The following is a 27,899-nucleotide window of genomic DNA, read 5'->3' on the forward strand; positions in this document are numbered from 1 at the left end:
TCTGAAATGTGGTTTGGGGTGCAAGATGCTCTTTCTGAACATATGGATCCAATTTAAATTGCGATGGAGTGTGCATCCCTTGCTGAAAAGTTGCATGTTCCTAATTGACTAACAGTGCAAATGGAGGTGAATGATTAAGACAAGACAATTTTTTGCTTTAATAACCAAGAACATTCCGTTTGGGAGAAGAGGGTGCGGTGCACAGGCATGCCAGAGCATCCCTGCACTTCCATTCTTGTGTAAAAGCAACATTTGGAGAAGGATTAGTAGCCCCAGGAGCCAGTATGGGGAAAGATGAAGTACTGCTGTCCCTTATAGAAGTATGCGGATTAGAAACCCAAAATAATATTTTTTGAGAAGTTTTAGGTTTGTTCCCCTCATATCCAAACGAGTGCATTATTTATAGGCAATGTAAGTGCTTTGAGCTCTTGAACGTTATCAGCAATGAACAAGAAGAAAGATGAGTTCTGCTTCTTTGCGTTTGAATGGAGCCATTGCATAGGCATGACCCAACACAAGGCAGATCTCAGGCTCTGAGAGCTGCACTGAAAGTCATGGTAGGGGCAACCTTTGCTTAATCTTCACAAAAGTGACTGTGATAACCAGCCCTTTTAAAGTCAAACTTCACCGGAAGGAATTTTTCGCATTTTTTACTCACTCCATTTTTGTGAGCACAGAAACCTGGCTTAGTGTGCACGCTGCTGTACCCCTTGGGCTCAGCTCAGTTTAGGAGTGAGAAAGATCACTTTGTATTTCTGTTTCCCAAGATGCATGATTTCATCCATGGTTTTGCTCCATTCCCTGCAGTAGTTTGTTCTGCCTGATTACACTGGCGTCACAGCATGAGGTGGTAGTAAGTGCTACAAAGAACCATCCTATCCATTTTCCCAACTGGAAGCTGCCTTTAGTGTCACTGAGGTTTCCAGATGGCTTGTTTTGCAACTTGTTCTGTCTGTCAGAGCTAACATTTCCTTCAGAATACACTGAGTTTTCATTGTCAGCCTTTTGGTTTACAAGAAGCTTGGCTGGTTTTCACTGTCCCTCACGATGCTTTGCTGAGCCCTGTTACACAATCTGAGGACTCTTGTGCTTTCCATTGTTAATTACTTGGTATAGTGCATCTCACTGCTGAAGGCAGCTACCTGTATGCATCCCATTATAAACTCTGATGATTTATCTTGCATCTTTGAGCAGATCTGCTGCAGCTCAGCCATGCAGCTCAGGTGGCAGGGGCAGTATTGGTGGAGAAAAAACTTGCAGATTCTATGTAAGTCACTATTGCTACTTGAAACATAATGCTGTTTGCCCAGTGATACAAGGATTGGTGGCTGACACTAGCAAAGTGCCAGATCAAGTGTTTATTCATTTTTTTCTGTAACCGTGGAAGCAAACATAAGGCTGTGCAGCTTTTCTTCTTTTTTTTCTTCTTTTTGAAGTGGTTTGCCCTGGCTTGCTCTGCCTGAATGGGATATAAGAGAGAGTAGGACAAAAAGTAAAACTTGTGGATTGAGATAAAGACAGCTTAATAGGATGGAAAAGGAAGTGAAAATGATAATTAAGAAAGAACGCACAATACCAATGATGCACAATGCAATGCTCACCTCCCACAGGCTGATGCCCAGCCAGTCCCCCAGCCAACTCTCACCAGTCTTATTGTTCAGCACAATGCCAGATGGTCTGGAATATTCCTTGGATCATTTGGGTTCAGCTGTCATGGCTATGTCTCCCACTCCATTTCCTTGTGCACCCCCAGTCTAGTCATTGGTGGAGTGGTGTGAGGAGCAGAGAAGTCCTTCACTCTGTGTAAACTCTGCTCAGCAGTATTGAAACACCCCTAGGATACCAACATTATCCTCATCCTAAATCCAAAACACAGCATGGTACCAGCTACCAGAAAATTATCTATCCCAGCCAAAAGCAGGACGTAACATATCCAGTTCAATCAGAATCGCCTCTTTAGCGTCGTCCTGATTTCGAATCAAATCGTGGCTTTTTATTTTTTCTGAAGTACATACGGTGTACATTCTGTTTGTATGTTCTTGGCACACTTGTCATATGTTGGGGAAAAAGAAACCCCAGGTCTTAGACAAAACAACTTTCTTCTAAATGAAAAAGGATCTCCTCTTCTTGGTAAGCAAGCCACTGTTTAGTTTTGTGCGTCTGATATTTAGTGACATGTAAAAGGAGATTGCACAACAAGCAGTGTTCTCAATTTACAAATGAATCAACATCTTATTATGAAATAAAACTTGTAAAAATCCAGTTAGCATATTGATACACGCCAGTTTTTATTGCTGCAGTGTTGGTTTTGTGGAGCTGCCCAGACTAAAACCTCAAGGAAAGTTCACTATCGTTTTCTATTTATGAGAAGCAACTTAAGAGGAAGCTTCCCCGTAGGGGAAATTTTCTGTTCCTTTTTTACCTGCTCTGTCTTGGATCGTATCAAAGACACTTTTCACACTTAGGTTCTCACATGGAATAAGAATTAAAAATATCTACTAGATGGATATTTCTTAGACTCTTGCTACAGTTAGAAATAGGACAGATTACTCCTCTCCTATTTAGTTTGCCGATGACACCAAGCTGTGTGGTCCGGTTGATATGCTGGAGGGAAGAGATGCCATCCAGAGGGACCTTGACACGCTTGTGAGGTGGGCTGATGCCAACCTTATGAAGTTCAACCACGACAAGTGCAAGGTCCTACACCTGGGTCGGAGCAATCCCAGGCATGGCTACAGACTGGGCAGAGAAGAGATTCAGAGCGGCCCTGCAGAGAAGGACTTGGTGCTGGTCAATGAGAAAATGAACACGAGCCGGCTGCAGTGTGCGCTCGCAGCCCAGAAACCAACCGTATCCTGGGCTGCATCAAAAGGAGTGTGACCAGCAGGGCGAAGGAGGTGATCCTGCCCCTCTACTCTGCTCTTGTGAGACCTCACCTGGAGCATTGTGTGCAGTTCTGCTGTCCTCAACATAAAAAGGACATGGAACTGCTGGAACAAGTCCAGAAGAGGCCACGAGGATGATCAGGGACTGGAGCACCTCCTGTATGAAGACAGGCTGAGGAAGTTGGGGCTGTTCAGCCTGGAGAAGAGAAGGCTGCGTGGGGACCTAATAGCAGCCTTCCAGTACCTGAAGGAGGCCTATAGGGATGCTGGGGAGGGACTCTTCATTAGGGACTGTAGTGACAGGACAAGGGGTAACGGGTTCAAACTTAAACAGGGGAAGTTTAGATTGGATCTAAGGAGGAAATTCTTTCCTGTGAGGGTGCTGAGGCACTGGAATGGGTTGCCCAGGGGGGTTGTGAGTGCTCCATCCCTGGCGGTGTTCAAGGCCGGGTTGGATGAAGCCTTGTGTGGGATAGTTTAGTGTGAGGTGTCCCTGCCCACGGCAGGGGGTTGGAACTTGATGATCTTGAGGTCCTTTCCAACCCTAACTATTCTATGATTCTATGATAACACACGAATTGTAATCTTAAGAAAGCTGACTTTGCATATCCAGGAGATCTTGATCTCACATTTTCAGGCAGGAGAGAAAAGATGGCTATAAGACCCTGCGGACCCTGCTGTCCCTCTTGGCGCGTAAATCTACTGCATAGATCCTGCAGTTATTCTCAATGCTCTTATTCAGCTTCCTGCTTGTCCTGATTTACCCCAAATCTCTGACTCTTTTTACTCCTAAAATCAATAGTGACTAAATTTCTGCTAATCTGTGACAACACCAACAAAGCTGGCAGCTCTTTCACAGCTAAGTATCTGCTTCACAGCTTCTCTATCTGGTTCAGCAGCTGGACTTTACCTGCTGGGGAAAAACTTCAGGTGAAAGTGTTCCCTGTTCTACCCAGTAGCTCTCTGTAAATTCTTCTGCCTGGCTTAAAGATTTGGGTAGTCTTCTCTAGCAGCTCGTCTGTTGACCTCCCATTCCAAATGCTCCACTTGACACGGAATATGATACAAATACGGGAACTGCTTCCTGTCCTTGCTCCAAGAAATATTTAGCTAGTGACACAAAGCAGAGCAAGTCCACGCGGAGAAGCTGAGAGACTGCCAGCTGGTAATTAGTGACTGCTGTGGGAGCTTTGATTCCAGGGCTCCCATCCTTGCTCCAAATCCAACAAAGCTGGGTCTTCATCCTAAGCATCATTCACCCCAAATGACTTGGATTGTTGACTTTGATTTGAAGAGGCTAGCACTACCTGTTGTCGTCTGGGGTTTGTGTGAGATGTGATTCACCTGCATTGGTGCTCTCTAGGAGACCATTCTGGAGATAAGCACCTCTTTTCAGTCCAGAATGAAACACTGGATTTTCTTCAGACTCCACCTCTCACCAAGTAATTTTGAATATGATCTGCTGTTCAATATACTGGCTTCTTCCTGCAAAACATTGGGACCTCCTTTGTTACTGTAATAATTAATGAAGTGTTTGAATTTCTCAGTGATTCCAAATGGCTGGGCATAGGATCAAGAACCTGTCCTTATTTACCTAATTCCTTGAGATTCTTGTTGTAACTGTGAAGGTTCTCGCATCAGCTGCAGCTGGAGACATGAACAGATTAGAGGTAAATGAAGTGTTGACATAAATGGAATAGAAAAGTTACAAATGAGACAGAAGTGGGATTTAAAGTGATATTTTTCAGCTTGCTCAGAAGTTTGCCTGCTTTCCTTGCTCTGAAATCAAGGTATAAGTCCCATTGGCTTTGATCCTAAAGGAACATCTAATCTTGAAAGCATTTTGCTTTGCAACACCCCTGTAAGTTAGGATTGATGCTGGGGTTTTCTGGGTGAGGAAGAGTGGCATGAAAAGACTGTGCATCACCTAAAATCACACAGGATTTCTGGTGGGGGAGAAAAAGTTGAATACCCATCTTTAGGTAGTACCTTAATCTCTAACCCCTTCATTTCTGAAGTCGAGCCTCTATATGTGGGAGAAGAGTAATAAATGAAGGATAAGGAAAGCTGAATGCTATACTACTAATGCCTTAGCTAAAGTTTTCCACTGTTCCTATATTCGTATTTAAGTATTTCAAGTTGTTGTTGTGGTTTGGTCTGGTTTTCTTCACTGTAATATTTTTGTTAACAATTGGGATATCATTGGACTGATAACAAATACAAGCAACAAACATGTAACCAAGGTTGATGTTAATGTTCCATCTATCTCTACCCTTGTAAAAGAAGGGTGAAAAAGGTCTCTCTATGTCTTCAGTTCTGTTTCATTACAATGAGTGAGGTATTCCTATCTAACCTTCAGGGAAAACCTCCATCCTCTGCATCCGGGCAGTATCCCTGGGTCAGAGCTTGCATATTCACCCAGGCAGGTTTATTACTCAGAGAGCCTGCGTGATTTATGGAGGCACAAGAGATTGCACTATTCTGAAATCCAGGTGCCACGAACTTGTTACCGGATGCACAGTCACACGAAAACAATTGTTTAAATGCTAAATGAAACCTCGTACCAAGGCCCAAAGCTCCCCATTTACGATCTGACTGGAGCTCCAGCTGCACTTATGAGTGATTTCCTTGGCTTCATGGTCCAGAAAGTGAATCTCCAGCTGTGTTTCTGGGGGAAAGATGTCCTGTATTGCCCCAGGAGTGCCATGCAGAGGTGGCAGGGGAGGAGGAAGCCATCCCAGCCTGGAGCACCAGGGACATGCAGAGGAAGTGGCTGCATACCACATTTGAGGACATCATTTTAGAGGAGGAGCTGGCTAAAGCCCTGCAAGTATGATTTGGCTTAGGGCCACGCAGCAGCTAGGAATGACCTTAAATAGTAGTCTAGCTTGTGTTAGCCTGTGCTGCTGGAACGGGAGCTAGGAGCGTCCCGGCTGCTGACTCACCGGCTGCTGGGGTGAGAGCTGGCAACGCCACGGCTTGCTCTGTGTGGAAGATGAATGCTGTGTTATTCATCACCATTCGGGATGTGATGTTGTAAGGTTTCTTGCAGGAATTGACACGTCCCGATTTCCGTTGTATCAATAGAGCAAGGAGTTGGTGTTTCAGTGGAATAGAGGCCACTGGCTACTGACTTTAGCCAAATCCAAATTCAGCTGAAATCTAGATCAGACTTTGGATGTGCTGCTAGGGTGTCTGATCTGCAGTGTGGATGTTGTCCTACCAACTGAATGAGGGTTCAGACTTGTACAGGGGAGATTTACGTTAGATCTACAGAAGAAGCTCTTCCTTGTGAGGGTGCTGAGGCACTGGCACAGGGTGCCCAGAGAAGCTGTGGCTGCCCCATCCCTGGCAGTGCTCAAGGCCAGGTTGGACACAGGGGCTTGGAGCAAGCTGCTCCAGTGGAAGGGGTCCCTGCCCATGGCAGGGGTTGGAGCTGGATGAGCTTTAAGGTCCCTTCCAACCCAGACCAGGCTGGGATTCTATGATTCCCATTCATACAGAAGGGTTGTGCTTCAGGTGCAGAGACTCCTCTGTTTAAAAGGAAAGGAAAAAAAGCCTCCTATTTTGCACAATTCTACAAACATGCGTCCTGGCTGTGGTGGTGGGGAGGCTGCCCCGGGCCAGCTCCAGCCACCTCCCTCAGGGCACAGCCGGGCATAAGAGTGCACTGGTGGTGCCTCTGTGAAAAGAGCTTTCAAAAGGGGCAAATCACCACACAGGCAATGAGGATGAGGGGAAAAGTGTGAGGAAGCAGCCCTGTGAACACCCAGCTCAATGAAGGAGGAGCTGGTATTTCCCTGCAGCCTAAGGAGAGGACCCTGTGCTGGAGCAGGGGGATGCTTCCTGGTGGAAACTTTGGCCCCATCACACTGGAACAAGTGAAAAGCTTAAGGAAGAAGTAATGCCAGAGGGAGTCGTTATGGACTGACCGTCACGCTCTGTTCCCTGTCTCCCTGCATGGCTGGGACAGAAGCAGGGGAGTAAGGAGTGAAACTGAGCCAGTAAAGAAGGGATGATGGGGCCCGGTGGGGGGGGTGGGATAAGGTGTTTTAGTTTATTTCTTGCTTTCCAAACCTATTTTATTTGACAGTACCTTGAATTACTTTTCTAAAAAGCCTGTTTTGCCTATGGCTGTAGCTGGGAGGTGTTCTGCCTGTCTTTATCTCACCCCACAGGTTTTCTATCTCGTTTTCTTCTCCTGCCCTGTTGAGGGGGAATTTCTGTAGTCTTCTAACATTTAACCAGTATCTTTTCAGGAAGCACCAATGCCTCTGCATCAGCATCTTCATCAGAACAGCCACCTCTGCCCATGGCCTTGACAGCTGCTGCACCTCCCTGAGGGGTCTGTGAGAAGGTACCGTGCAGCTGGAAGCTGGGTAAGCACAATTTACACTTACTAATTCTAGATGGGAATATAACATTACCTTAGGCTAATCATTTTAAAATAAATCATCTGAATCAGATACCTGCCTGGGTAATCACCATAGTGATTTCAAAACAAGCAATAATAACCTGGAAATTATGGAGAGAACCTAAGGAAAATTAGGAGCTGGGTTGCGTTTTTTTTGAGAGTATTTAAGGTTATGCCTACGTGGTCTTTTTGGAGGAAAACATGAGCTTGCTTATCGTAGTACCAAACTGATGAAAAGACACATGACTATGTATTGTAACCAAAAGAAGCAGCCTATGATTTGTGCCTGATCTAAGACTTGCCACATCTCTGTAAAGCTCATTGATTAGGCAAAAGTATGTACCTGCAAAAGCTCTGCCGCACTAGGTTCAAAGGGGCTTGCGGCTGCCTGCACCTGAACAACATAGAATAGTTTGTTAGGATTGGAAAGGACTTAAGACATCCAGTTCCACCCCCCTGCCATGGGCAGGGACACCTCAATACTTCACCATGTTGCCCAAGGCTCTGTCCAACCTGGCCTTGAACACTGGCAGGGATGGAGCATTCACAACTTCCTTGGACACCCTGTGACAGTGCCTCGCCACCCTCACAGTAAAGAACTTCTTCCTTATATCCAACCTGAACTTCACTTGTTTAATACAGGTAGAACAAATTCCTGCCTTCTGCTGGATACCATGTCAACGTATCTAAAATGAACCCTAAGCTGCAGCTTATGGTTTGTCCCTGGGGTGTCCTGGCATCCACATTGTTCAGTGGATGTTTAGCCCTCAAGCTGGTCAGGGAGCATCTTCCTAATTGTGTGTTTATATATCTTTCGCTTGAAAAGTCAGGCATGTCACTGAGCTGCTTGAAATCGTCATTTGAATTTAAGAGAAAAACAGTTAACATAATTAAATGGATATTAAAAGGAGTCTGAAGGAAGGAAAAGGGCACAGGCATCTGTGTATCTCACTCTGCCGTATCTGCGTCAACCAAGCCAGAAAAGCAGCTGTTGGTATTGTTAGCGGAGAGCTTTAAGTGATGTCTTTACATGAAGATGTGCAGTTAGCATCCTGTTGTGATAGCATCAGCAGCTGCTTCTAGCTCCAGCCATCCTCTGGAGTTCAGGCTCCACGCGCAAACCAGCTGAACTTTGTCTGTCCACATCAAGGGGGGAACACTTGGATTAGCTTCCTTACTCCAATCTGGAAGAATCAACGAGTTCACAGTTCAGGAATGCTCCTAAGTAACCACAACAGGAGAACATGAGGAACTTCAGACATGGAAATCTGTGCACCACAGACCTAACTTCCCTGCAGAGAACAGGAGAAAGGAGGAGGAGAGGTGAATGACCCAAAGAAGGAAAAGCTCAGGGATCATCTCCCTTAAGGGCTCTTAAAGCAGCACATCATGTTGCTTCGTATGGAGAACACGGGATTTCCTGCTGGCACCTGGTGTAAGTTGGGACCAGTCCCTCCTCTTGGTATTTGTGAGCTGAGCTGAGTGTGATGCACACGTGTGCAGTGCTGTAATGACTCTCGGGGCTCCATGACTGGTGATCTTCAGAGACACGTGGCAAAACGGACTGTGTGCCGCAGACCTGCCATTTTGTAAGCTAGGCCTTCAGTGTGTGACTTATTAAAAACCAAACAAACCCCAAAAGCAGAGACAAGAGGAAAAAGCCTGCTATTAGAACTGTTGGATGTTGATATAACCATTTTTATGAGATCTCTTGCATCTTGCAAAGCAGATGGGTGGTATCGTGAATGTGAGAAGATACAAGCTATAAAAGGCAATTAGCAGAAGAATGGTTCGGGTTTTACAGATCCTGGATACGTGCTGGCTCTGTATGTTGCTTATGAGTTTTCACTCCGGGTTTCTTTCCAAAATAACCAGTGCCTTTGGATACCCAAAAGAGGGATGGTTGGTACATACGTGCAGGTATATACAGGCAGAAAGCATGCTGCACTTTAAAAAAGAAAAATATAGATGTTTATACCTAGTGGGAAAGCTGCAATTTCTCAACATTTTAACAGATAAAGGACAGATCAAACAACAAAACGAGCACCATAAAAGATTTTAAGACCTATTTTTTTAATACCAGTCTCACTTAACCTTTGAATTGTTTCTTTATCCAGTCAGATGGTCCTAATAGAAAATTACACCATAGCATCAAAAAACTCAGGGTTAATGGACGTGAACAGTATTTCTTACGTGACAAACGCATGGTTACGAGGGCTGATAATTAGTAACAAAAATTGTTGTGAAAACACTTTTTACTCTTTTCAGCATGGTGGTGTAAGTACCTACAAAGCACAGAATCTTTCAGCTGGGGTACGGGGAAGAATTCTCACCTGGGACAAAACGCTGCTTTGGGTTATAAAACAGCAAAACCTCGTTTCATCGAGTGTTGTGTTTACATCATGGCCTTTGAGAAGGGCTGTCCCAGCTTTGGCAATATTCTTTTCATAGCCCTCTTTCCATAGCATTCCAAACAGCCCTGTATGCTTCCCAGAGCAACTTGGTATCTGCAAAATAGCATTGAGATTGATAGCCCCACTGGCTTCCTGTCTGCAAAAGTAAACATGCAGGAGGTTGTTGCTCCTGCTAAAGAAGTCATGCTGCCTAGCTTAACAGTTTCACATGGTTGTATATCCAGACACCAGTACCCTAAAAGCCTGATTCTCCTGAAGAAAAGCATACTGCACATACTTGATTGTCTGACTCATAACCCTGGTGCCAGGACAGCTTTTTGTTTCTATTTATTCACCATGGGAAACCTAAAGTACAAGTACATTGGATAAAGCCTGGCTCCAGTGAAGTCAAGGACAAGATTCTCATTGATTTCTGTAGGCAGAGAACTTCACTTCTGTGGTTTTGGTTGTACTTTACCACTCATGGCTTAGGGCTAAAGTGACAAGCCGTTATCCACAGTGATGATGAATTCCAGTGGCACTTCCTGACACAGCTCAGTGTACAAGAAGCATCTGCTTCTATCCTGAAGAGCTTGTAGCATATGAAGTAAGCCAGATTCAGAGGAGTGGGTAGTAAATAGACATACTTGGACTTTGGGTCTGCTTGAAGTTCCCTTATGCCAGACCGTAGGAGGCAAAAAGGTAAATGTGGCTGACCTAGGTGTTGATTCGCTTTTAGCAGCACCCAGAAGTTTGGTATTAAGCAGTTTGTGTAGAGCCATAGAATGGTTTGGATTGGAAGGGATGAAGCTTGTCCCCACCTGTCCCACAAGGAGAAGCCATGTGCAGCAGCCCAGCTTTTGATGGTTCTTTCAGTGCTAAAAGAACCCCTTGCTGGTGTAAGCAAGCTGCCCAGCACACTCACTGCAGCAGCACCACTGTTACTCTAATTGCACTATGATACCTGGTTTTCCTACTTGTCTACAGAAGTGAAAAGAATTATTTTGGGTTATACTGTGGTGAGGGAGCTGGATTTGGCTGTAGGTTTCTTATTAACACATTACAAGGGCTCACTGGCATTTCACGTGCTTCGTCAAGTACAAGTTCTGCTAAAGGAGCTTAAAAAATACCCAAACCAAACCCCACTAAAAAACCAAAACCCGACCAAACCCAACCCAAACTATGCGTTTAGGAACATACAATTTCAAGAAAAAAAGCTAAATATCTTGCAATGCTTAGCAACTGAGTTGAGAAATATCCACTGGTTAAAGAAAATAAGACTGACAGCTCCCCAGTGCACAACTAATCATTTGCTTTTAACAACAGAGGCTCCCAGGCAGACACAAAAGTGAAACAGGAAAGCAGGAGAAATGAAATGGTCCTTTGTCTTGTGGTTGAACTTGTTGCCCTTGCCGGGACACAGCAGTTCATCCGGGGAGAAAAACCCACTGGCCCACTTGGCATCCTGCAGCTCCTGGCATGTGTTAAACAGGTCGGTAGGTGGTCTGGCACAGCCCTCTTGGACGTGCTTTCTCACAAGGTTCCTTGGTTTGCAGGGAGAAAAACAGCTCACCAGAAAGGTCTTTTCCAGAGGGTTCAAATTGTTTCATGGTACTTACAGTGCTCTATTAAATACGAGCTGAACTTTAAGAATGGAAATTAACTCTGTAAGGCTGCATAGCTATTTCAGTGCTACGCCATGTAATTTCTATAGAAACTTTTGTGTTGTTTCAGTGATCTATACAATCATCTTAGTAGAGAAATTGCACATAAACCAAGATTTGTGAGTTCAGAAATCATTAAATTTATCAGGTGAAATAATCTGGCTGAAGTTTGTAGCTGGGTTCATTAAGTATCACAATGCTACTCTCTGCCTTACAATTTATCAGTGTGTTTTGGCTCTGAAAGCTGTGACACCTTTCACTTGCTTGCTTCAAATCTCCTAGGGAATTGATTGTCCTGATAGTTAAAGCCTTTATTGCTTTGTTGTTTTTATTCTTATTGTTGCAGGTCTGTATTAATCTTTACATAAAGTATAGTTAAGTTCTTTACTATGGGGATGGTGAGGCACTGGCGCAGGGTGCCCAATGAAGCTGTGGCTACCCCATTCCTGGCAGTGTTCAAGGTCAGGTTGGATGAGGCTTGGAGCAACCCTTCTCCAGTGGAAGGTGTCCCTGCTAGTGGCAGGGGGTTGGAGCTGGATGAGCTTTAAGATCTCTTCCAACCCAAACTAGTCTATGAAAGTATGCTTGATTTGCACTGATCTCTTGGAAGAACTTTCGGGTTTAAAGTGGAGAGTCAGATGGAAAAAAGGTGGAAGGATGTGGAAAATTCAGGACATACTGGCCCAATTTGACACACCTATTTTCTATCAGCTTAGTGTTATTTCTTAGTGTTTCTTTCTTTAGAGGTTGCTAGTATAAAACCTGTTACTTGAAAGATAACAATTTTCCCCTACAATCTTTCACTAACATGCAGGGGAGGTGACACCAAGCCATGACTTCTGAGGTTGAGGCTGTGGGACGTCATTGCAGTTGGTAGTTACAACCTCAGCAGTGTTACTGTTTATCAGCTGGATGAGCAAAGAAAGACCCAAGATGGAAGATGGTCCTCCATTATGCTTAATCTGATGTGCATTTTCTTTCAACAGCTTACATTGGTGCATTTTGCATGGAATGCAGAGGGATTATGTGTGCCAATGATCTCATGAGCTGGTACCTCTTTAAGCAGAAATGATTCTATTTTGCTTGATAGAATTGTCCAGCTTTTTTATTTTGAATATTTGAATTTACTTCAATTACCAGTTCAAAGTTCATAAACTATGTACACCCTTGCTGTGTGAACCTGGCCACTGCTTATTTTCTATGAACTGGCTTTACACAGTTTGTTCCCCCTCAGTTGCAAAGTGGTCCATGGTTGAGGAGAGCCCTTCCCAGTACATGAGTTATATCAGCTGTTCTGTGAAATGAAGAAACAGGGCTTTAGATATCAAGGGAGCTTCACTGAGAAAAGTGTCAAGAACAACAAAGAGAAGCTTTTGAAGCTGTTTGAGATACCAAAATTCTGCCAGCATCCCACTTCAAAATATCTAGACCTTAATTTTATCATGTCTCATATCTTTGGAGAAAGCAATAACAGGTTGTCCAAGGAAGCTGTGAATGCTCCATCCCTGGCAGTGTTCAAGGCCAGGTTGGACAGAGCCTCGAACAACAAGGTCTAGTGTTGAGGTGTCCCTTCCCCATAGCAGGGGGGTTGGAACTGGATAATCTTAAGGTCCTTTCCAACCCAAACCATTCTATGATTCTATGTGCTACTCACTAAGCTGAAAATGTCTAATTCGATACTTTTTTAATAGAAGGAGGGTGCAGAGAATGAGCTTTGTGTCTCAATACCCAGCATAGTCATCTTCATGAAATCTGAAGGCCCAGACATTCACAGAATCATAGAATGCTTTGGGAGGGAAAGGACCTTAAAATCATCCAGTTCCAACCCCCTGCCATGGGCAGGGATGCCTCACAGTAGACCATGTTGCCCAAGACTGTTCAATCTGGCCTTGAACACTGCCAGGGATGGAGCATTTACCACTTGTCTGGGCACACTGTGCCAGTGCCTCACCACCCTCACAGTAAAGAACTTCCTTATGTTTAACCTGAACATCCTCTATTTAATACCTTGACTACAGGTATTTTTAAATTTTCACGGTTTCCATCAACGGACATGAAGTCAAATCAACAGAATATTTCTGGGAGATGTTCCCACTGCCTTTCCAGCCAAATGTATCCATTTTCCTGGTCTGCATCAGCCTCCTAATTCGTAAAATGTTTGCGTCTGCTTGCCATTACTGCCTCCTTCTTCCTCGTGAATTCCATAGTGTCAGTGGCATGTCTGCCTGCCTGGTTTTTGTACAAGTAGATAGCATGCTTCATTCCTTAAGAATCTGTTCCAAGGGAGGAAAGAAAAGTCACTCCCTTCCAAACAATTGTCAAGAGCTCCTAAGCCTTCTGGAGCATCACACAAAAGCAACTTAATCCTTCTCTCTGCAAATGTCATGTTGCCTTGATCCCTCTTAACAGGAATTTGTTAAGTTGTTGCTACAACATTTGCAACGATCATGCCCTGTGTCATTGCCTCGTGCCACAAATCACATGCAGAGAGCTGTCGGGTGCAACAAAAACATATCCAGGATGGAATGGCTTAAGTGCTGCGTGAAAGATACAGTGCCATAATTCCACAATGTTCATTGGTTTTTCTCTGTGTGCTCCTGCTGGATCCTTTGAGACTGAATTAGGTCATGGATCTGTAGGGGGGTGGAATTTGCTGTGTAGAGCAAAAAGAAAAAGTAAGCAAAGTTTAGTGTAGTTTGGGCTTGATGCCTTCAGAAGGATTTACCGAAAGCAGTTTTGCAGTGGGACCTTGTCTACAGCTGCAGAGCCAGCACAGAGAAAAGGGAGTCTGTCACTGCCTTGCTGCTGGGGCAGAGCAGAAAACAAACTAGCTCAAGACTTGTCTATCAGGGGATATCTATTGCCATTAAAGTTCAGTCTCTTTTTTGCAGTGAATCCTCCTATGGACATTCTCCTGAGTGCTTTCATGCAATTTCAGCTCATCTGCTTCCCAACTGGATAAGGTAAGCCTTATAATGGCTATGCAGACAGGAGTAGACAGTCACGTACTTGTACAGCAGCAGCTCTAAGCTGGCAGATGTGCACCACCTCTGGTTAAAGAACAGTGTTAAAACAGCACCGAAACCCCAGGCGGTGCCAAGAAGGATGTGTCAGCTTGGGTTTAGTGCTGAGCTGTCATAGCTACAGATTTGCTGGCTTGTGTCCTGCCAGCATGCATTGCAGGTGGAGGAGACATGTAATTTGCTTGCACGAAACCTTTTATATAAACTGTTAGTAAAGCACAGGCTTTTCTATAGGAGAGTAAAAGCAAAGAAGTAGTTCACTGCAGTTTTTGTGAGCTTTTTCTTCCTCAAGGACAGTGGCTCTACCTCTTCCTTTGCTCAAGATGGGTAGAAGCCTACTTTCAAACATCCCTTTTTCCCCTGTGTTAGTAAAAACAGAAAGAGAGGCAACTAAGAAACCACTTCTCTCCATGGCACACGTATGTCACTGTGATGATACAAGAGATGTTCCTTGCAGTGAACTATACTGGTATAGACCCAGCTGAGCAGCTGTGTTTGATTACAGGTTTATCTGAAGGTTCAGGTACTGTTGATGCGTTGAAAGGTATTTTTGTCCCAGTCCTCAAATGCATTTTGTTCAGATGCATTCTCCTGGAGTGAGAACCCTACCGAATGCATCAGCTTTCCCCCAACAGCACTTTCATTTAAGAAAGTGGTTTTCACATGTGTATCCCATTCACTTGTCAATGGTGACTCTGTGACACCAGCTGTGTGACAATACACATCCTATGGAGGGGACCATTGAAAATGGATGTAGAAGAAGGTGCTGCAGTTAGGCAGAGAAGTGGCTTTGTACATGCACAGTTACAGATCATGAGCTATCACTCAGTGAGTTTATTCTGGTGGTGTAACTTCTCCAGTGAAAGATACACAAAAGGTGCAAGAGCAGCCTTCATCTCTGTGCTGATGAAGGCATTCTTCATTTGCAGAGGAGTAAGTGGTAAAGGAAACACACACTTACTTTATCACATTGCTGGGGTGAGGTGGGAGGAGATCCATTTCTTCTAAGAGGGCTTTGGAGAAGAATTTGCTAAGGTGATTCCTCTGTCCATCCTGCCCATTGATGACCTCTGGGATTTGCAGAGAGCTTGAGCCTTCTGTCAGAGGGGTCTGGACTTCTGCAGGGAATTAATATTGCTGATTTGCATCTATACCTGCTAGATGCAGCAGCCACCATCGCTGTGGGGAAAAACACAAGCAACTTGTTTTCAAAGAGGATTAAAGAAAAGCAGATTCTCCTTTCTCTTATAAAGTAACTGCTACTCAACCCTTTAAAGAGAGCTTTGTAGAGAAGGAGTTCCCCATCTGGAGGAAAGATGTGGTGTGTGGATTCAGGTTTTCTGTTTTAATAAGTCAACTGTATATCTTCCATTGTAGCTGACTTTTGTAGCTGAATTACAGCGCCAACTGTTTTGACTCAGAATCAAGATCTGATCAAGAATGGTGCATAATGTTCTTATAAGTTTTCCCAAGGCTTTGCAGATAGATTATTGTGTCATCACAAAGAAAAGGCAGCCTGGAGGTCATATCTGCTATGGGAAACCCCAGGCAGGGCTTTTAAAATAGCAAGGGCAAATCAAAATGGTGAACTAATGAGAGAAGGCCAGCTTGTTACTCAGCATGACTTCACCAAAATCAGCTGTGCTGTATCAGAACAGAGCTCTGGCCCTGAATACAAATACATTTGCAGCATACTTAGACTATAGGATGTCATCTCCTTATAAAGTATAAATCCAAGCAGAGGTTTTTCTTGTAGATCTTCCACATATAAACAACCCATAAACACATGACTTCTCAATCTAATTCACCTAAGGAAAGATTAAGATCTGCCTCAGAGTTTCATGTCTGTCTCTGCATTCACAGTCAGGCTCTGAGACATGAAAAGACTAAGTCTGTGTTTGGAAGCTGGAGCGTCTGTGCCTGAGAGCAGATGTTTCTGTGTGGATAACCACACAGCTTGGGAGAATTGTGTGTCCACTTCATTTGTCTCTGTGCTGTGTACACTACCAAACTGTGACATGAAAGAAATGATTCCCTCATTTTCCATGAGGCCAGAATATGCATCCAGTGAGCAGTGCTCGATTAGCAGCATCTGGCATACAGGGTGTACGATGCTTCAAGAAAAGCAGGACAGAAGGACACTAAAGCAAACAAAAGGTTGAAACAATCTGGCTCCAGGCAGCTATAGGGAGGAAGACCCAGGTTCCTGGTGTGGAAACACAGCCAACACATGCTCTAACCCTGGGCTGCATGACGTCGCACACCAGCTATGTAAAACAAGAACTCTTTCACACTTTAGTCCCCCCACAGCTATGGGGTGTTGCACCGGGCTAAGTGTTACTTGACTTTGATGTTCTCCAGACAGACCCCATATTTGTTCATGTTTACACGTTTTGACAGGGAAGGAACAGCTCTGCTTAATATCCCCTGGGTTTCCTCACGGTGTTTTAAAACACTGCACTGCAAATAATCAGCTCAGCAGGTCCTACGACAACTCGGTTCCTGCAGGCAGTCTGTGTCTGGCAGGGCACCGGGTGAGAGCACAGACCCCTGACACAGAAGATTTCAGACCTACAGCCTCTCCTGGATGCAGATATTTGGAAAGTTCCCGTTCCCTCCAAATAGGGACAAGAAAGTGATGGAGAAGCTGTGATAGGCCAGTTCGTTTGCTCCTTCCTCCTCTTCCTTTCCTTTACGATCTCTCTCTGCATGCTTCAGAAATACTTTTAACAGTAGCTGGACACTGAGGAGCTTTCCCAACATACCAGTAACAGGGATACACTGGAATCGCATGTACGGTCACTTGTATCCTGCCTTTGACAGTGTATGTGAATGTCACTAAACCCCAGGTTTGTGGAAAACTTAGTTTTCTGTCGTTGATGTTTTTTGACGCTGCACTTAATTCTGATTAGAGCCTTTATACATAATAACTGGGATAGGGCTAATGTACTGAACAGCCTTGGTCTTATTTTGTCCTCAATTGCATTGGTTTTACTCAGTATTTGTCTTATTACTACCCTGCTTTAATCTGTCATGTGCGGAGGACCTGGAAGGTTGGAAGAAACCAAGTACTCGTAGGTATCACTGATGAGGAAATGCAGGCAAAGAAAATTCAATGATTTGTCTATGTCTTGGGGGTAATCAGGGCTTTTATTACAAGTCTGTGTCCCTTCATCACTGTGATCATATTTAATATTCTAAAACAAGGAGAAGCAAGAACCAAAAGTGAAACTGAAATGTTTAAAATCTGTATATGGAAAATGTATCATGCTTTCTTCTGAAGGACTCTCCATCTGAATCCTTGGAAGATGTGTTATCACTACAGCGAATAACAAAGAATTAGACAAGATAAGGCAAAGAATGTATCCACATGAAAAGGAGTGAAACTTTCCTCTTTCAAAGAAGCAGTAAACAGGCACATTTGAATCGGTGAATTCCAGCACTGGATTTTTCTTGAGCTTTCCAAGAACTTTGGGCTTTTCTTGATTTCTTCCCCCGCCCTGAACAGAACATTGGGTCACACTTTAAACTGAAATCCAGCAAGTTGTAACTTTATTTACATTCAGGATCGATGAGGTGAAATGTGCAGCAAGCCAAAACCTGCATTAAAAGGCAATTTTAGTGTCCGGTGTGCAGGAATGCAAAGAAGCAACCAGTATTTCTAGTGAATACACTGCAGAGCTGGTGGAATGACATGGGCCTACTTATGTCATACAGGTGTATTCAAAAGAAGACAACTCAGTCCTACTAGTAATTAGAAATACAGGACCAAATTGAGAAGGGTAGAGCCTTATTGCCTCTGAATAAGTATGGTAAGAAAGCAAACTGGCCTGCTGCTATGCAGTAAAATCAGTGTTTGGCTTTAAGGCCTGTTTTATTTTTTGCTGTGAGGAAGATGAACTGAGAGTGGATTTAGAGCCTTCCTCATCCCATCCCAAAGTTTACTTCAGTCTGTTAATCAACTGTGATAAAAAACAAAGCCCAGGGCCAGAAAGCTAAATCCAGTACTTGTGGTGCTCTGTACTTGAACTGTGCATTTGGAGAAAGCCCCAATCTACTCAGTTCATGCAAACATAGTGAATGAAGAGCTGACAGGCAGCTGAAACACATTACACTCCATAACTGGGGTTGAATTTGACATGCACTGGGCATGAATGGACCAAAGAGCCTTCTCCCATCCTTTGGCATGAGATCAAAGGGTTGGATCAATCCTAAACAAGGCACAAAGCACAGTGAGGTTAAGGGCTGCTGGGGAGCAGTGGGAGGAGGGTGTGCAAGGCTATGTGTGAGAAGACTCTGAAGTTCAGGAGGGACTTCTCAAGCAAACCATGAGAAACGAGGACACCACAGCAACTGGAGCAGACAAAACAGGTAGTCTGGATATATCCCACAGTATACCAAGGAAATAAGTGGTGTTACAAGGTTCTGAACATAGACTATATACAAAATGAGATCTGCAGCTGATGGAAATTGGCTGAACTCTATCTAAGCCAAGCTGAACTGTGTTGCTTTATATTTCATGAAGTTCTCTGTATTTGGCAGGGTAATAGTTTAGGCTCTCTGACTTAAGTGTGGATGGGTGGATGGAACAAAGTATGATTTCATTTAGTCAGTTGTTGTAAATATTTATGAACATAGCCATCATTGGTAGGGAATGCATGGTTACTCCGCATTAATAAGAATGAAAAGGGCAAAAATGACTGAGGCTCACAAGGGCAGAACTGGGGCCAGTGAAATTTATATAAGGATCTGTTCTTTTCCAGATCTTAGTTATCTTTTCTAGACAGATAGGTGAATAGCTCTGCGGAGGTGTAGATGTCCATTTCAAGGTTGGAATTACTCCTGTATTGATATTAATACTGAAACATCAAAGGAAGTGTTTTGGTTTGTTGAGGACAGACGTTCGGTTTCAGTGATGTGTTTGTTCCCTGCTGGCTCTAATAACCCGTATGCTTCATTTTGCCTTGTGCTTGGGGTCCCAGTGAGCCGGTATGTCACTAATGAAATGGAGTTTGTGATGTGGGTTGTAGTCAGCTGAATGTGTAAGTGTCTGCAAGTTCAGGGTCTGACAGTTATCATGAGTCATAAAGTATCCTTTAACTTAAAGGCTGGGAAAGGTTGTTGGGTTTTTCCATTCTGAAAAGCTGAAACAGTTTTTTCCCTGATATGTCCATTCCAAAGAAAGTTTCCTTCTACTTCTGCCTTGCCCAGGAGCCATGAATTCCATTGCAGAGTAGCGAAGTGATGAGGGATTTGATTCGGATGAGACATCCTCCTGGGTGCAAGGAGATCTGGCTGCTTCTAGCTCTGTCACAGACACTATACATAACCTTATCTGTGTTATCTGGTGTTTATTTTGTTTTCTGTCTCTCACTGTACAAAATGCAATGTGGGTTTCAGGTAAAGAATTCTGGTAAGGCAAAGAATAGTACTGATGTACGGTTCATTGTTAGGTTCAACTTTCAATCTTAGCCCTACCTTGTTCCAGAAAGGATTTTATTGTGGTTTGCTGTATTGAGAAGAATAAGATGTGTATCATGGAATCATTTCTCCTTTATGAGACTATACAAGTATTTCCGTCCTTCCCTCTGCTACTCTAATACTTTGATTATCTTACTGAAGGAAAAAACCTGCCACAATAATCTGAAGTAGATAAAGCTCAAACCACGTATCTTCACTTGCACAGTTCTAGCCTTAGGGACCTGATGTGTAGGCACAGATCCATTTATCAGACTCTTCTGGCTAGTACCTCTGCAAAACCAGATGTGTTCTGCTCTTTGGCTTGCCGTCCTCTGGCAGCAAGAGTCTAGAAAGAATGTCATCCCCACCTCCCTGTCCCCACCACCTTTTCCACAGTCGTCTTCTAGCTTCCAGCCTGCCTTGCTGGCACCTTCTTTAGCAGCATGTGGTTCCTGGAAGTCTCTACTCATTGGTTATGTTTCAAGATGATGGGATTGGCCAGGTCCTGGCCTGTGGAACTCAGTGGTAAACATTCTCACGAAAGGCTTACTGTCTGTCACAATAATTTGCTAATCTGTTTATAGCTGGGATTCTTCTGGAATGAAATCAGTCCCCCACATAGCCTTCGCATCCAAATATCTCCAAGAAATAGACTTGATGCCTTTGATGACATCATTTTTCTTGCTGCTGCTGAAGTCAATGACATTGAGCAATGCTCCTCCAGGATTTTTCCTACTTTGGAGCTCACAAGGTCTAAGAACAATTAAAAGGTTCTTACATCCCCCTTCATTATTGGAAGGGAACCCTGAATTGAGGATAGTTCAAGATTGTCCATGGGAAACTGGTTTGTGATAAATGTTGACTGCATAGTGTAATTGAGAGCCAAAGCCATGTTTATAAAGTACCTTTGAAACCTCAGTGAGCTAGAGTCATTAAAGGCTGACCATTAGCCCCTTAAATGATTGTACTGTTTCTGTTATAGTGTGTTAGAAGTCCATGAAGACTCTGGAGTTAGAGAACTTGTGGGTGTCATTTATGCCATAACTTTTGGGCTCTTCCAGCTGCTTTGAAAGGAGCCCACACTGAACTCATTGAGAATTCACTTCTTCTTTTCTGTCCTCACATATATCGGGAAAACAAAGAGCTAACTACTACATGTGGGTATAACTTCCAAGTAAGCTTCAAGCTGGGTGGCATGAGTAGTGAGGACTATTAAAATACATGATAGAGTTTCGTACTGGAGAGATACCACGTTATGTTCCTACAGCCTCCAGCAGACTCTCAAAGCTAACTTCAGCTGCAGCCAAATCCCCCACTGCCACTTCTGCCTGCATTGATAAGATGAAAGCAATATAACAAGTTGCACCCGCATTTTGCTGTGCAGATGCATCCGAAGAATACAGTAGAGTGGACGAACAGTAGCCTTTTCAGCAGAGGTCATACAACTGCAAAGCCAAAGATCATTGTTATTGAAGGGCAGGGCTAACTTAGAAGTCTCTATGAAGTAGTTCATGTTACAGATCCCAAAAGAACTCAGTAACTGTCGATAGAGAGAGTTTCCCAGTTTTTGCTGCGTAAAAACTTGCAAAGATTCTCAGCAAAGTTATGCCACTTTGTTATTTACATTCTTCACTGTTATAAAGGGATGAGTTGTGCAAATCTGAGCACAGCTTTTATAAATACATACTTATTAGCAGTCCCCAGTTTAGCTGTCGTGTTCCTTTCTTGGTGTTTAAAGTCTGTTTGAATGTGCTCAGTAACCCCAGGGAAGTCACTACAGCCAGTCAGGAATGATCATGGGAATGGAAAATCCCTCGTTGTCTTGCTGAGGGAACTCAGACAAGGCTGTGTAATCGGCACAGAGCAGTTCTGCCTGCTCTGGAAGGGACCTGCACAGAACACTTGCATCTGGCTCAGGTGCAGCACAAAGCCCTGGCAAAAGGGGAAGCACAGGCCAAAAGTGACTTCAGAAAATACTTAATTTTCTAGGAATTTGGGGTATTTGGCAAGTATCTTTATCTTTTATTTCCTCTTTCTATTTAAAAGAGCCAGACATTTATATAGGACCTTTGGGTATGTCTGTACTGCAGGCCAGTGGTATAATACTAGTTGAACCTTGGCTCAGATATGTGCCTATAAACTCCTAGTTCTGGTAGCAGGACCTCTGTGGCACTCAAAGATGGCTTCAAAACCCCTCTGGGATTCTGAAACACACCTTCAGTCACACCTGTGTTGTGATGGAAACTTTATTTTCTATGCCTTCACATTCATTGCTCCCTTTGCCATCTGGTCTGGATCTCGGTGGCATAAGCTGCTTTCACAGTTGTCAAACTGCAGTTTGTCTAGGTAGCAAACCATGTTGCATGTGTTTCAAAAGAGATACTCAAGAGTCTACAGCTGTTTGCAAGAGCTGTATGTGACGCACAGGTAGTTTATAAAGCAGGAGGAAAACATCCCTACAAGCTGTTTCTGAGCCTGTCCCTGGATCGTGAATTCAGGTTGAATGAGGAGACATGTGGCTTCACAGTGCCTGGCTGGTGCAACAGAAGTACAGAGGGTCTGCTCCTCTACCCGGCATTTCCACTGCAGGGATGAGGCATGAAAGGATTTTGACTGCAAAGAGTGTAAAATGAATGAGGTAGGATGTTTCTCCAACTGATTTTGGCAGCAGTCTGGTGTCAGTTGCACATGCTGAACAAACTTCTCCTGGGCTTAAGGATCCAGGGGCTGCTGAGTGTGCTATGGTCCTGAGGATAAGAGAAACTCTGAGCTGATTTCTAAGGCCTTCTTTCCTCTTTAACATTGCCATTTTGGATGTAATCCTTTGCTCCCAAGTAAACTTTTCCTGTGGTTGTTTCTCTGGATAACACCTGTCATGATCTGGTGAGAGGGACAGTCAGTTAAATCACAATGTGATCCTTCATGATTATCCAGGACTGGAAAGTCATAGTAAGAGCCAAGTGCTTTCTAATGTGGTGGTGTTCACTGTCTCAGAGTTGCATGGCATAGGTGGTGTCATTTCATATCCTCTAACCACCTTGTCTGGAGAAATGGTTAGGTTTGCCTGGTTGTTGTAATTGTCTTCACAACGGGTCTGTGATCAGGAACTTTCATCAGTTGTAAAACCAACTACATTATAGTCATTTTTACTAAGTCTTCAATACCTTCTGTGCAGCTTGTATTTAGCAAGCAAAAGAAACCATTCAAATTATGCCCATAGTTCTCTGGGGAGAGCTGGGTCTCCTGCTGTGCTCAGCCTGGTTTCCAAAGCAAATCGACACAGGGGCATTTGGAGAAAGCTTTGTAGAAGGGTCCAGATCGTTGCTGTTTTCTCCAAATAGACCTATTAACCTGTGAAATAATTTGAGATTTGCACACCCCGAGCTAGGAGGGTCCCTGAGGTGTGTTTTCAATGATCGCATTATTCACATTCTTGAGGTAAAACACACTCCATTGACATATTGAGTCTCACCTTGTGTTTCTTGATACTGTATAGGAGCCTGCACTGATGTGTTTCTGATGTCACATTCAACATCTCTTAGCAGCTTTCTTTCTCCAGGTGGAATACAATCTATTGACACCATTGGCTTTTTACAGTGTGATGAAACGTTAACCTCTTCCTCTCCCCCAGTCTAGAACATCAAAGTTCTGACCTGCCAGTTAGGAGACACAGTCATTTGCACCAGTCAAAACCTGAAAAAGCTGTTTTGGATTTATACCCCCTTAAGAGCAGAATTTGCTCTTGAGTGCTCTCCTTCCTCTCAACCTTTTCCTGCCTGGCTAAAACATTGAAGCTTTTGTAGGCTCCAGCATTAAATCCATATCAGCCTGGAGGGCAGGCAGTCCTGTGCCATTGTGGTAAATATATCGACTCACTCTGAAATAGATATGCCTTTTATCGGATTCTTCTTTAGTGAGGGAAGAGATTTAATTTCATGGTTAAAAAATTAAAATGAAATGAAAGATGTGATTCATGAGCAATGCCATTAGACTCTGTAGGAAAATAGGAATTTTCAGACCGGGTGTAGGCAGCAGTCTCTGAAATGGTTAATTATGGAACAGATAGCTCACTTTCAATGCTTCCTTGAGAAAGGGCTGATGAGCACATAGTCCAGAGCCTGGAGAGAAAATCCACTTCATAGTAAGTGCATCACATACATTCTCACCTTGGCAAAGTCCATTGCACTTTAATGAAACATAAGGACTAGAAACAAAAAGGGAAAGGGGAGAGCAGAGGTCTCTGTGCACCCTTATCAAGCATGTGTGTGTAAGCCAGAACCACCCCCAGTCCATGCAGAAGGATAATACCTGCTGTGTACTAGGCTGTGAGGTGGCCACAGTGCAGGGAGGCTGAATCTGACCCCAGAAAGCTCTGTTCAGGGACTCCCAGGCCTCTGTGAGCAAACTCTGTAGCTTTAAATTATCTTGGTCCACAAGAGTTTCTGGTGGTTTGTTTTGCTTTGGAAGTATTAATTCCTTGGACTGCTTTCACAAGAGGAGCACAAAAGGCATCCGCAGTCTGTTGATCCCCTCAGTATAGTTTTTATACCCACTGAATCGTTTGCGGCCGGTTTCTGGAAAGGACATGAGTGACATTGGAAAGCTCAGAACACTTTGTATGTTACCTGCCCTTGTTACTGGGATGTTCGATTTTGTCTGTGAGGGGATGTAAAAAATCTGTAATACTTTTTTTTCTCTTTTACTGAGGTTAATTTATTCATTTGTACTACAGTATTGGAATAGGCGCAGGTGTCGAGAGTTGCTTCCAATATCATATCTGAGTAACTTCCTCAAGTGTTCATTAGCCTGGAGATGCAAATGGATTTACTGAGGCATCGTTTCTGTCTGTACTACTTCTTTTTCTTCTGCATCTGAGATCCCCTCAATCCATGTCTCTGCTGTCTGAGCCAGCTGCTGAAAATGGAGTCAAATATTGTAGTGTCCTTCCTGAACTGTAACATGTCTTTAAACCTATATAGCTCATAACAGAGGGCCCCATAGAATAGAAAGGGCCTTTCTCCCAGTTCTCCCTAGTTCTCTTACTGTCACTGTTTGGCTGCCCAATCAAGGGCTTCTTACCTTAACGTTTTAGGACTTTAATTTACAGGACTGTGACACCTCCTATAAATAGAACATAGGATTGATTATACCTACTCACACTCTTGACTGGTCAAAAATGCCTGCTAGGCCACCTAACTGCATATTGAAATCAGTCATGTTGCACTCACGTTGTTAGCATGGTGCTCTGTGTTAGTAGGAGAGTCCATGCAACAATGGTTAACAACCCCCTTGCAGCCCTGTCTTGAGTGCCTGAGGCCTGGGAGCATGGATAGAGAGGTGGCACAAAGGGGAAAGAAGATTCCTGGCTCCATGAAGTCTTTTTCCTTGCAGCCTCACCTAAAGGAAGAGCAGTCAGTGTTTTAACAGGGTTGGTGTCATTCTCCAGTAGTATCCCAGTCAGGGCTGAGCATCCTCTGTCTACAGCAGGCAGTTTGTTTGTGGCTGCTTACAAAGAACTGAGATAATTCAGCTACCCTATGGGATACTCTAAATGCAAAAGAAGTTACTTGACAGCTTGTTTCAGCAGACAATATCACTGTTATTGCCAAATGTTTTCCTTCTGGCTTGCCTTAGAGTGGGCAGATGGGGGAACACCCGCAGCGGATTAGAAACCGGTATTTGTCTGCAGGTACCACTGCCAGACAGAAACCCTTTTGCATCTCACAGAGTCCACACAATCTGCAAACGCTGAACAAGCCCAGTTGGGAAAGAGACGAATTTTTCACACTTGTTTCTCCAACTTTAATAATAATAAAAATATCCACGCAAGCTCAGGAAGGCAACATTCCAGTAACATTTTGCTTTTACTGACTGAAATTTCCCGTAAGATGGGCCTCTGGCTATAGAATGGAAAATGTGTCCTCACTCGCTTCCCCCTCAGTACTGGGCGGACGTATAGAGTCTGGTTGCTTTGTGATTTTTGCCAGGGCTGCTGCAGTAGCTCTGTGCTAGTGAGTCCCGGGTGCCATGAAGTCAGAGCTACAAGGCTCCCCATCACTGTAGGCGAATGGGGTTGGTGGGTTGTTCCAGGAGATATTGCTAAGCCCTGAGTCACTTCATTACACAGCAAATTGGGAACAGACACTGGTAACAGAGGCAGAAGAAACAAAAGGAAAGAAAAAGAGGAGTCATAACACTATCAGAGAAATATGTGTAAAGTCCCTAAGTGCTTCTGCACTGTGGCCAACTGCCAAGTTGAAACCTAAGATGCTTGATGTGTTGAATTCTGAGTTTCCCACCACAATGGCTTTTATATACATATATGTTTTATTTTTATTTAGCAACTGGTAGTGAGATACAAACTTTATTGTGTAGCAGTTACCATGTTGAGGTTGTGGAAAACTACAGTAGGAGGACATGGGCTGCATTTGGCTATAATTGACTGGAATTCATGACACAGAGTATCTTTTGTTGGCTTTACAAAATGGAATCACTTCCTAACTGTAATGAGAAGTCTTGGACATGAGTGTTCTGGGACACTAAAGCACTGGCTGTTACATGAGTACTGCTGATCCTCATTGCATAATGGTGGCTGTAAAAAGCTTTTAAAGAAGGAATAAAATATTTGGAATTTGATATGTGTAGAGGTTCTGAGTCCTCTCACTGTTCTCCAGACATCAGTTTCAGAATTCAGCCTTGTGGGAGGCACTGCCTTTGCCAGAATAAGTGCAGTTTAAAACAACAACAGTAGGAAAACCCCTCTCATAATGCAAATGTTTGCCCTAAAAATTGCTTTAGTAGAGAGAAACCTAACTACACTCTAACTAAATCAGGGCTGTTCTGGAGGTGACAGATTAAAGCAGAGATCTACAGCAGGAAAGAGGCTTTTGTGTCTTGGTTGTTTTGAAAACAGGTACTAAATTATTGGTACTGATGGTGCAAACCCCCTGAAATGTCTGGGTTTTGTGAATTGTATATTCAGTTCACTTCAATTTTGTAAATTAAGTTTTGAAGGAGTATTTGCACAATGCTGTCATACAATACTCCAAAAATATGGTGGTAAAAGAATTTTATTCAGAACAAAAACAGTATACTTGATTTCTATTGTTGTGTTGTCATATAAATAGCTTGCAAACAACCTTATTTCAATGTGGGATGATTTGTATTATTCTGCTGTGGAAGGTTTGCCTTGTTTGCTAGCTCTGAAAGGGAGATAATCTTAAATCTGAGCTAGGAAAGATGGTTACAAGCAAGAGAGGAGGTTTAAATTGAGTTTACTCTTCTGTTGTTAAGAGATCCCTGAACTCCTGAGGAAATAACAGGGTGCTCCTGTGCTTTAAAGAATGCAGGAAAGACACTTGGTGTAAGTAGTCAGTTATGCATTCTCCTGTCTAACCTGAGCATGTATTTTGCTTCTGTTGTGTTACCTGATGGACTCAGTCTGAGGCTAGGGTGCACTGTGCTGACCTATTGAAGATGTGAAGAATTGGTAAATAAGAAAGGTTTGGTGTGAGCTCAGTTACAAACTTGCATTTTGTTTTGTTAAATTTATGACTTGGATGCTGCTGACAAATTCACTGTCTTTTGGCTCCAACTGATTGCAAAGCTGGATTTCTAACGACATAGAAGCAACGTAAGAAGTGAGCTAACCCATTTGAAGAAGCCTGGGATTCCAGCTGTGTTTAATAAAATCTGAGCTAGTTCTAGAGAATGTCAGTAAGCTAAATCCCATCTGCTTTGAGGTTTCCCTTTAGTCCCAGAAGAAGCCAAATGCAGGATATGAGGAGAGGTGTATAGGCTCCTACCGGAAATGCTGGGAAAAAGGCAAGGAGAAAAGGCCTCCCCCTGCTCCTTTGGTCTGCTTTTACGATGTGAACTCACTAGTGACACAGTGCAGCGTGTTGAGCAATACACAAAGAGAGAGCAGGAAGAGCCTGTGTTCCCCTCACTGCTATTTTAATGGGATCATAGAATAGTTGGAGTTGGAAAGGACCGTAAGATCATCTACTGCCAAACCCCTGCCACAGGCAGGAACACCTCACACTAGAGCAGGTTTCTCC

At 43.6% G+C, this 27,899-nt stretch overlaps 1 long non-coding RNA gene across 1 annotated transcript in view; it reads left to right on the plus strand.

The window, feature by feature from the left end:
- Positions 1-14,295, plus strand: part of LOC136022519 (uncharacterized) — a 78,545-nt gene extending 64,250 nt beyond the window's left edge. Inside the window, exons 3-4 of the long non-coding RNA XR_010616193.1 lie at positions 7,145-7,264; positions 14,248-14,295. This is a non-coding gene — a long non-coding RNA (uncharacterized LOC136022519). The remainder of the gene's footprint in view (positions 1-7,144; positions 7,265-14,247) is intronic.
- The last annotated feature ends 13,604 nt before the right edge of the window (positions 14,296-27,899 follow it).

The sequence above is a fragment of the Lathamus discolor genome, chromosome 15 (assembly GCF_037157495.1).
Source record: "Lathamus discolor isolate bLatDis1 chromosome 15, bLatDis1.hap1, whole genome shotgun sequence".
Classification (NCBI taxonomy): Eukaryota; Metazoa; Chordata; class Aves; order Psittaciformes; family Psittacidae; genus Lathamus; species Lathamus discolor.